Here is a 9,960-nt window from a genome sequence, read left to right on the forward strand (position 1 = left end):
ATGAGCGGAGAATAACCACATTGTGAAGTGAAAACACACCCCAGGGCTTCCCATCTCCATGGAAACTGTGATGCAAGTTGCCCTGGCGTCTTTGTTACAGCTCTAGGCTGCTGGCTTCTGAGATCTGTGCTGGAGAAATGGGGAGGAAGCCCACTGGCAAATGAGGAAGTTGGAATCTTTCCCTGAGAACCCATATTGCAGAACCAATTCCTCTCATTCAAGGAATGTAACTGTGAATCAGGTTCATGTGCTTTACTCAGAAAAACCACGGGTTCCATAACAAGTTGTCAGGCAAGGACAAAGATTGACTTGAAAAGCTAGTCAACCAATGAAGATGGAGTCTGGTTCCAAACGACACCATTTGGTCAAGCAGTTGGAGACACCAGGCTTATATAGGCCAGAAGTGTTCATGATTTGACTACGAATTCCCGATTAGAAAACATACAGCTCATATTATAAATTCCATCTCACAGGAATAGGTAATTTTTTCAGTTTTAGGATATAAAAAGCATCTTTTCACCTGAGAAAAGGGACGGATAGTGAAAGGGTACTTCCTCATTCCCTGTTATCTTCAGGGAGAACCAGGAGAAATGGGGCCAGGGACATTACACTGACTATATAGCAGTTTTGAATTGAGGTGGCTCCAGTCACCAATATCTCTAACAACAAAGCCAGTGAAACATTAATAGCCTATCCCTCACATTTGTGGCCTGAAAGCCAATGCTCTTTATAGTCTGCTAGAAGCAAGAGGAACAAGAGGGTTACTCAGGTGACTCACCATGACAGCCATAGGTTGGTTTCTTTGGGTATCTTCTAAGTGGTGTTGTCAAGTCACATTGGCCTAGTGGGTACTTCAGTAGGAAGGAACACGAAAGTGTAAACCCATTTTAGAAGAGTACTGTCAGTTTCTTTCAATTGTACCATATACCTGCACCATGTTCAGCAATTCTAGCTATTTGCCTAAAAAAAAGGAAAAATAGCTTCACAGAGATTTCTGGTACAATGTCCATAGAACGGCTTAATTGAGCTAATGACTACACACTGTAAATAATCATTGACAGACTGGTTCAGTTGAGCCTCATTATAAAGAGATTCTGTGCCTGTGAACTTAGCTGGTCACTAAAGCTTACTTGTCACCTCAAAATAGACACTTGCAGTTCTTTCAGAGACTCCTGCTGACACACACATGTGCTGACACACGCATGTGTGTACAGAGCTGTGTCACTTGGTATCGGTGGGATGGAACGAGCCAACACTTTACTTTGTTCCTGCTTGCATTCTATAAATGACTGTCTTTAATGTCACCTTTTCTCTTATGTTATTGTGTGATTTTTAGTAAAGTTGCTGATTAACGTGGTCCTTAAGCATAGTGCTAAAGGGGGTTGCCAAGCATGAATCAATGCAAGAAGGCTTTGTTATACCATATGGAGACAATCTCCATTTGGGTATTACTTGTAGTGCTGGACTGCAAGTTCAGTATTAGTGAATCAACAATATTTTCTCTATAAAGAAGGCCCCATAAAAATTGATATACATGTTGGTGTTGACTGGTTGATAAACATGTGACCTGAGGCTTATAGTATCTTCTCCCTATAGTTGTGCAAACAATAATTCAGCATTCATATCAACTTTATAACACAAGTAAGAACCAAATGTGTATACATATGAGGGAGTGCTACCCAGTAATGGAAAGTGACAACCTGCTGATATGTACAACAAGAAATAAATGGAAGATGCCAGACACCAAATACTATATACTAATACTCTACAAATACAGATACTTATACTGTACAACTCTATCCTGCAACCATCCAGAGTACCACAAATCATCAAAATATATGTTTAAAGAAATCCCAGCTTTGAATGCTTTGGTGCTAAGGAGAAATTGTCTGGGAAAGACATTTTAGTATTTGCCTGAAGATTTCCTTTTTCCTTTCTTGTAAGATCTCTATCAGACTTTGTTTCCTAGGTAATTTTTGGTCAACATAAAAATTTAAGATACAGATCTTCTTTTATATTTTGTGGAACAATTTCCAGGAAACATTCATCAGTGAGAGCATGTAGGCTAGGACTTGCCCCACGTGGGAAAACTTTTGATTACAAGTTGCAGCGGTGTGAATAATGTCCTTGACCATCACAAGGTAGCCACATCCCAATTCTCAGAATCTGTGGATTTCATGACAGAAGAGACTTCGAAGATGTGATTAAGTCAAAGCCCTTGATGTGGGGAGATGGGCCTGAAACATGGGGTGGTTTCTGCATCTGGCAATGCTTCTTGACATGAACTCCACTCTTTTTAAAAAAAATTTAATGTTATGGTCAAGGTGACGTACAAAGGGTTACAGTTACGTATGTAAGGTAGTGAGTACATTTCTTGTCATACTTGTTATCCCACCCCTCATTTTCCTGCCATGTTCTCACCCCCCTGCCTCAAGTTGTACAGTTAATTTCCAACATATTGTCTTGTGAGTATCGTTGTTGCATTGGTTTGCCCTTTATCCTTTGTCTCACCATTTTGATGATGAACTCCAGTCTTTCTGATAGAAAACAATATCGTCAGTTTCCATTCCCTTCTGCCATTTAGTTTCGATCTTTGTTTTTATTGTATAGTATGTCACATGTAAATATATATCAGAATTTGTGTATTTAGTTCATTTTCATAGAATATAATTTTCCATTTTCTGATCCTTCAAATTTGTACCATCTACAATTTTGATCTACCTTTCTTACCTCCTTTTAATTATTTGAACATTTTTATTTTCTATTTTATTCCTTCATTGGAACATTAGCTGTACCTTTCTGGCAAAAATTTTTTAGTGAGATTTCAATAATCATCAAGATATCATCACTGCCTACCATGAGTTAATATTATAAAATTTCATATAAAATTCAAGAGCCTTGGAAAGATGCACCTACACTTACATCCCTAACTATTTTATGCCTAGGCCAGCCTGAGCTGCCGTCCTCCACTAGTGCTTTTGCATGGTCCTGGTGGGGATAACTGGCCTTTACTACTGCACAAAGCCATTGTGCTTCCCTTGGAGCTGGGAAAACAGGCATGCCCCTGTGTCTACACATTGGTTGATAGGGCATCTTGCCTGGCCTTAGTTTTGCTAATATTTTGCCCTGGCTGGCCTTGAATTGGGACACTTCCAATCTCTGCCTTCTTGGTGGCTAGGATTATTAGTGTGAGGCACTGTACCCAGATTAAAATATTTTGTTCTATAGCCTAACACAAAATAAAATATTCTGTGTAGTGATGTATAATAATATGGCTGTTGTTTATCCAGTCAAGAACTTTCATCACTTCAGAAAAGGAGAGTAAGATTGAAAAGCTTGTGTGCTTGATTTGTGATGAGAAGGAAATGATTCAGAAGTTGGAAGAGCTGTGGAGAAATCTCTCAAGAGAAAATCTGGGTGATTTTGTGTTGATGTATTAATAGAAGAAGCCTAGTAAAGGAGTGTTTCCTCTAAGAATAGGAGATAATTACTTTGATTCTTTATAAAGTTTCAAAATGGGAAAATAATCTCTTGTGAGTCAGGGCAGAGAAAGTATTCAGGTGGAGAAAAGGATTTCCTGAGTTAGAAAGGCCTGCCATTTGGTGGCAAACGATAGGACATTATTTATGTTATGGCTGAACAACATCCCATGATGCATATAAACCACATTTTCATTATCCAATTATCAGTGGTGGGCATCTGATTCCATGTCTTAGCCACTATGAACAGTGCAGCAGTAAACATGAGCAGGCTGGCATCTCTGGTGATATGACTTAACTTCCTTTGATTATATAATGGGAAGTGGTGTAGTGGTTTCAGTTTTTTGAGGAATCTTCATGCCTGTCTCCATAGTAACCACACGGCACTATTACTACATTCCCTTTAATAGTGTGTACATATTCACTTTTCCCCCATCCTCATCAATGTTTGTTATGCTTTGCCTCTTTGAGAATAGTCATTCTAAGTGGGGTGACACGATATATCACTCTGGGGTTGATTTTCATTTCCCTGGTAGCTAATGGTGATGAGCCTTTTCCTGTAAATTTGCTGGCTATTTGTTTTGTCTTCTATTGAGATGTATCCAGTCATATCACTTGCCCATTTTAAATCAGGCTATTCTTTTTTTTTTGAAGTAATGTGAATAGAACTGTGGACATTATATTGAGTGAAATAGGGTAGACACAATAAAGATAAAGGCTGCATATTCTCCTATGACGTTGAGAAGATGATCTGAATGTAGAATTGTACTTAGTAGAGATGGGAAATGTGGACGAAAAGGGGATAGAAGAAGGTTGGGCAACAGTTACCAGAAACACAGACAGAAGTGGTAGACATCACTGTGTATAGCGCAGTGCATGGTGGATATCCTCAGGAATTCTTCTGGTTTCAATGTCAATAACACTTATAAATAAAATAACCAAACTTGATTCCTGATATTGTTTAGGCCTTATTCCTTTTCAGTTTTCTAACCTTAAACTTTTTGCAAGAGACCTGAATTTTCCAGACCCCTGTGACCCGAGGCACTCATGCATGCATCCTCTGCGATGACACTTTGCGTGCCAAAGGGACTTCAAAGGAGTTATGTCTCCTGGCTCGGTCCTCTCTTCATGCCTTCCCACCTCTTCTCACCAAAACATACAGGTATAGATCATTTTCCCTCTCTTGTGCAAATTAGCCCACACTCACTCATGTTAGTACCAAAGTAGCTCCTACATAGCCTAATAAGGCTGGGGTCAGAAGACAGAGGATTAAGTATGAAGGATGACCAATAGCCATTCTTGAAAGCAGAGAGCTTCTGTTCCTCAGAAATTGAATTCAAAGGAAAAGAATAAACAAATCACTCGATATTATGGAGTGGAAGCATGAAACCTAGCCTTTACAATCTGGTTGAAACATCCACGTACTCAAAGAACTTGCCTTTTAAGAGTTTCTTCTTAGAAATTTGCTGGAAACTTTGTTCCATCAGAACTAGGAAGAAAAATGAGGGAGGCAACAGGGTAATTTAGTGAGAAGGAAGAGAAAGAGGGGCATACTGCAAAACTACGAAGGATGCCCCTGGATAGATCTACAGACCACAGCCAGAGCCTCTGGCACAAATATTGTTAGGTTTGGGATATTTGCAAAACTCTGAGAAGAAAAAGTTGCATGCACAAGCCAACATTTTAAATAAGAGCCAGGCACTGGTGGTTCACACCTATAATCCTGAATCCTAAAGAGCACAGTCAGCTGGGACAGACAAATCCTCCAGACTCTTCTCAGCCTCCAAAAAGCCAGAAGTGAAAGTGTAGCTCAAGTGTCAGAGTGCCCACCTTGAATGGGAGAGTCCAAGGCCCTGAATTCAAGCACCAGTGTTGGCACATGTGCGTGTGCTCTCTCCCACCCCCTCTCTCTTCACACATACACACACACACACACACACACATGCACCCACACACGTATTAAATAAGGTCTTAATTGTCTATAAGGAAAACACAATAAATTAAGAAATATTTACATACCCATATTGCAGCTGAATATGTGCTAACAGAAATGGTTTAATATGGTTGACAAGTAGTGGTATGGGTAAGAAGGGAAAAGGGACAGCAGTGGTTATTTCTGTCTTCATAGCAAAATAACCTGATAGTTAAAAACTATTTTTTTGTGTTTACATAAAATATTCAAACTGAATTTTTAGCTTCCATTCACTGTATGGGAGCATCAAATGTATCTTTTTCTATCTCTCCCTACTTAACACTGTTATACTAAAATCCCTGCTGAAGCTTAAAAAATGAAAACTACATAGCACAAATATCACAACAGTATATTTGAAAGGTTTTTTTTTTTTCTTGCAAAACTATGAATTCCCTGCCATCTTTAATTTTTTTTTGGTAATAGCATTAACACATACTTAGAAGATACACATATGTAGTCAGGACATATTCTATATCGAGTTGGCATAGACACTGTGCTGTCTGTGTGGACCCCTACAGTGAGTCCCAGAAGTTGGGGACCCCTGCCTATTTGCCAGCTTACCTAAGATCACTTGATATGATGTGTAGATGGTGACCTAATTTTTGCCTAAGGCCACCTGGAACTGTGATCCTTACTTCTACCTCTTATGCGGCTGAACTTACTGATGTGTACTATCATGCCTGGCCCTGACTTTAATATTTGTGCGGAAAGCCAATGATAACAGTTCTAGGAAAAAAGGGACAAAGTAATTTCCTTCAGTCCTTCATTTAATCAATTATTTTTGTATCAAGTATTTATACAATAGAAGTATTTTATTTTATAGGCTAGAATCCAAACATTACTATTTCATTTGTTACTCATATTATTCTACTTTTTACTATTGAGCTGCTAGAGGCTCGAACCAACCAAGAAATGGGATTGTTTCATGTTGAGTTCTGTATGTCTCTGGTATGCTTAGAAGTGAACACTTTTGAAACCATACCCAGATGAAGCAGGTGACTTTTGATAGTAGCTCCAGAAGCCCCTTTAGAGACCCTAGTCCAGCTATAGTATTCATGTCCTCGACTGTACTTTGAGCTCAACTTCTAAGCAACCACTTCCTTTCTTTAATGGTTTGTCACTCTAGCAATCTTATCCAGGTTTTTAAATTTGATGTACTATTGAAGTCCACTTTGTGCAGGAGATCTTGCCATAGCCCTTTCACTTCTTTATAATCTACTAGAGGAAGAAGTCAGATACTTTGACTATGGGGTTTACCAAAATTTGAGGTGTGTCGATGATATCTTTTTGTACAGTTGGATGTATCTTCCTTCCTATTTTTGAATATATTTCTATAAGTTAGTAGATAGTTTCGGAGACTCTAACAGACTTTGGTCTGATAAATAATGTGTATCATCTTTTGAAGGTCACTAATTTAAAATATCATCAAATCGTGGTTGTAAATGTATCTGATAGCTTCTAAATGACCATCATTGCCACTTTTTCTTTTGAAAAACAACTTCTTTTATCCTGGGCTAGTAGAAGTCTTCTCTAATTATCTTCTTAATCCTTTTAATATGACCTAGTAATCTTTGCTATGTGGTATAATATTTCTGTGTATGTTTCTTCCCTAGACCTGAGTCTTACCTATACTTATAGACACGCCATATCTATCTATAGAATATTTCTATGTCATTACAAAATTAGCCCATGACCCAGGGCAAGAAAAATCCATTTCTTAGCCATTCTCTCATTTTCTGAGTGTATGTGTCCATTTACTTTACAATGCCTAGACATACTAAAGGCCTGTGAGAAGCAAACCTACTTGTTAACTAGATGCAGGATGACTTATTTTTTTGAAATAAGATGTTATGATGAAATAAGGCTCAAAGCACCATAAAGAGCTCTCCTGGCACTATTCCTGAGCCCCCTTCCAATCACATATCCCCAAAGGAACTAATTTTCTATGTCCCCTATCAACCTTTTTGCTTCATGCAAATATATACAAGCATGAATATATAATAATTTTACTTTTTTCTTACAAAAATGAACATTTAAGCAAAACCTGCATTTCTTACATTGTGAGCAGTGTATATTGGAGGGCTTTTAATGACATAGAAAGCATCCTTATACTTCTTAAACATTTTATAATATACAGCAAATATCAGTTCCATAGCTACTTAAGAAGTCAGCTTCTAATATACATTGGGTACATTCATTTCTAGAACTATTTATGCAATACAGCAGAAGCAATCCCTACCCTATACCTGAGAAAGCAGATGATTAAAAACAATAGCTAAGATGGGGAAAATACTGGCAATGAAACACACATTAGAAGATCTCTATGTAGACATAGAGGAGAGACTGGCAAACTTAGTCCTTAAAAGAGAAGGGAAGAGAAAAAGAATGCACAAATGCATCCGGCAAATAAAAGAGATACATAAAACAGAGTCAGAACAGACACTAAGCAACACTGTATGTGGAATGAGGAAATAAAGAGCAGGGAAAGGGAGGGTCCCATGACAGAGCTGAAGAATGTGAGGTATAGGGCTAGGGACCAGAGCCTGATTCTTTCCTTTGTATTCCCTTTTCATATCATAGCAAAAGGACGTTCCCTTTATCCATTAGCTTTCAGAACTCAGCTCCATTGCTCCCTCAAAGTTGGGGCTGGTATGATAATGTGAATAATTAGAGAAAAAAAACAACAACTTCTTCTAAGATCTTCCTTCCAAACCTGAGTAGTCTACCAATTAAAGATATGACTGTATTAACATTAACATGTATATAGCCCTGAGATTGCTAAGGAGTTGGGGTTGTAGAGTAAGATCACTCTCCAGTCAGGAAGATGGCCAGGAAGGTGCTGCTGATATTAGACATTGTAGGAAGGACATGCAAGAAGAGTTGAAACTTGGGTTTGGACCTACGCTCACTCAGGGAAGCAATAGTGAACTTTATATAGTAAGAAGACATCATTGAGCAGGGCCCTGGTGGCTCACACCTGTTAATCCTAGCTACTCAGGAGGCTGAGAACTGAGGACTACAGTTCAAAGCCAGCCTGGGCAGGAATCAATGACACTTTTATCTCCAATTAACCATGAGAAAACTGGAAGTGGTAGAGTGCTAGCCTTGAGCAAAAAAGCTCTGGGACAGGGCCCAGACCCTGAGTTCAAGCCTCATGACACCACCCCACCCCCAAAAGACCAAGACCATATAAAAGAAGGTGGTATACCACCTAAAATTAAGCATTTATGTCAATTCTTCACATCACACTTTTGCTGTTTACAAGTTTGAGTACTCTAAATAGCACACACATTTCATATGTTCAGACTTGTCAAATTTATTTTGTGAAATGTAGCATCGCTATGAAATTGTGCATGCTTTTATCCAGTTAAAAATGATAAAATGAGATGGAGAGTGTCACTATAATACAGTCTTTATGTAGTGTACCTAGGGCCCTGTGTTCAACCCCAGGTTTGTAATTGGAGAAAAATGCCAAATTGGGACATGATGAGTTGTTTAACATTTCTTAGCTCATCACTGATGGTTTGATTATTAGAATAAGCCTTTTCAGATTTGAGTAAACATGCTTCAGATTTCTCAGGTTCATGGTTGGGATTTTATGTGTGAGAGGGTCAATCCTTGAGAAGCTGATAGAAACATTTCACACCAACCTGAAAGGACTGTATAAACTTTTCATTCCGGAGAGTGAAGATGAATGGATTCAGCAGAGGAGTCACCACTATAACCAGCAGCGAGGCTATCCTGTTGCTGTAGCCAATCACAACATAGGTGAAGTGGGAGGCACAGGTGGAGAAGGCTTTCCTCCGGCCAGAGCCTGAGGGGATCTTGAGGATGGTGGAGATGATGTAAGCATAGGAGATGATTGTAGGCATCAAAGAACCAAAGATAATGAAAACAGCCATTAGAAAAAGGCTAAACTCTGTGAAAACAGTACCATCACAGGAGAGTTTGAGCAATTGTCCTCGGTCACACTAAAAATGGTCTATTAGATTTGATTTGCAGAAAGTGACTTGAAATGTGGCATAGATAGGCCAGATTTGAAAAAAAGAACCCAAACACCCAGGGCAAAATTACCATGCAGATGCAGGGTGGCTGCTCATGATGGTATCATACCTTAAAGGGTTACAGACGCCGTGTAACGGTCCACAGCCATCACACCTCCTAATACCAACTCTGAGCTGCCCAGAGCCAGGTACAAATAGAGCTGTGCACAGCACGAAGCCAAAGACACCTGCTGAGTCCGTGGGAGTAGCAGCCCCTGGAGCATGACAGGAACAGCAATGGACACCAGCAGAATCTTCAGGACAGAGAGGAAGACTGAGGAGGAAGTACATGGGAGACTGCAGATGCTTATTGGCACAGACGGTGATGATGATGACGATGTTTTCCACTATGGTCACTGAGTAGAACAAGAAGAAGGTGGCAAAGAGTATATGGCGCAGTTCCTTGGAGCCAGGGAAGCCCAGGAGAAGAAATTCTGTGGCACTAGTGTAATTCTGTACCATCACC

At 39.3% G+C, this 9,960-nt stretch overlaps 1 pseudogene; it reads right to left on the reverse strand.

The window, feature by feature from the left end:
- Positions 1 to 8,924: 8,924 nt before the first annotated feature.
- LOC125345889 lies at positions 8,925 to 9,960 on the reverse strand (annotated as a pseudogene).

The sequence above is a fragment of the Perognathus longimembris genome, chromosome 2, assembly GCF_023159225.1.
Source record: "Perognathus longimembris pacificus isolate PPM17 chromosome 2, ASM2315922v1, whole genome shotgun sequence".
NCBI lineage: Eukaryota > Metazoa > Chordata > Mammalia > Rodentia > Heteromyidae > Perognathus > Perognathus longimembris.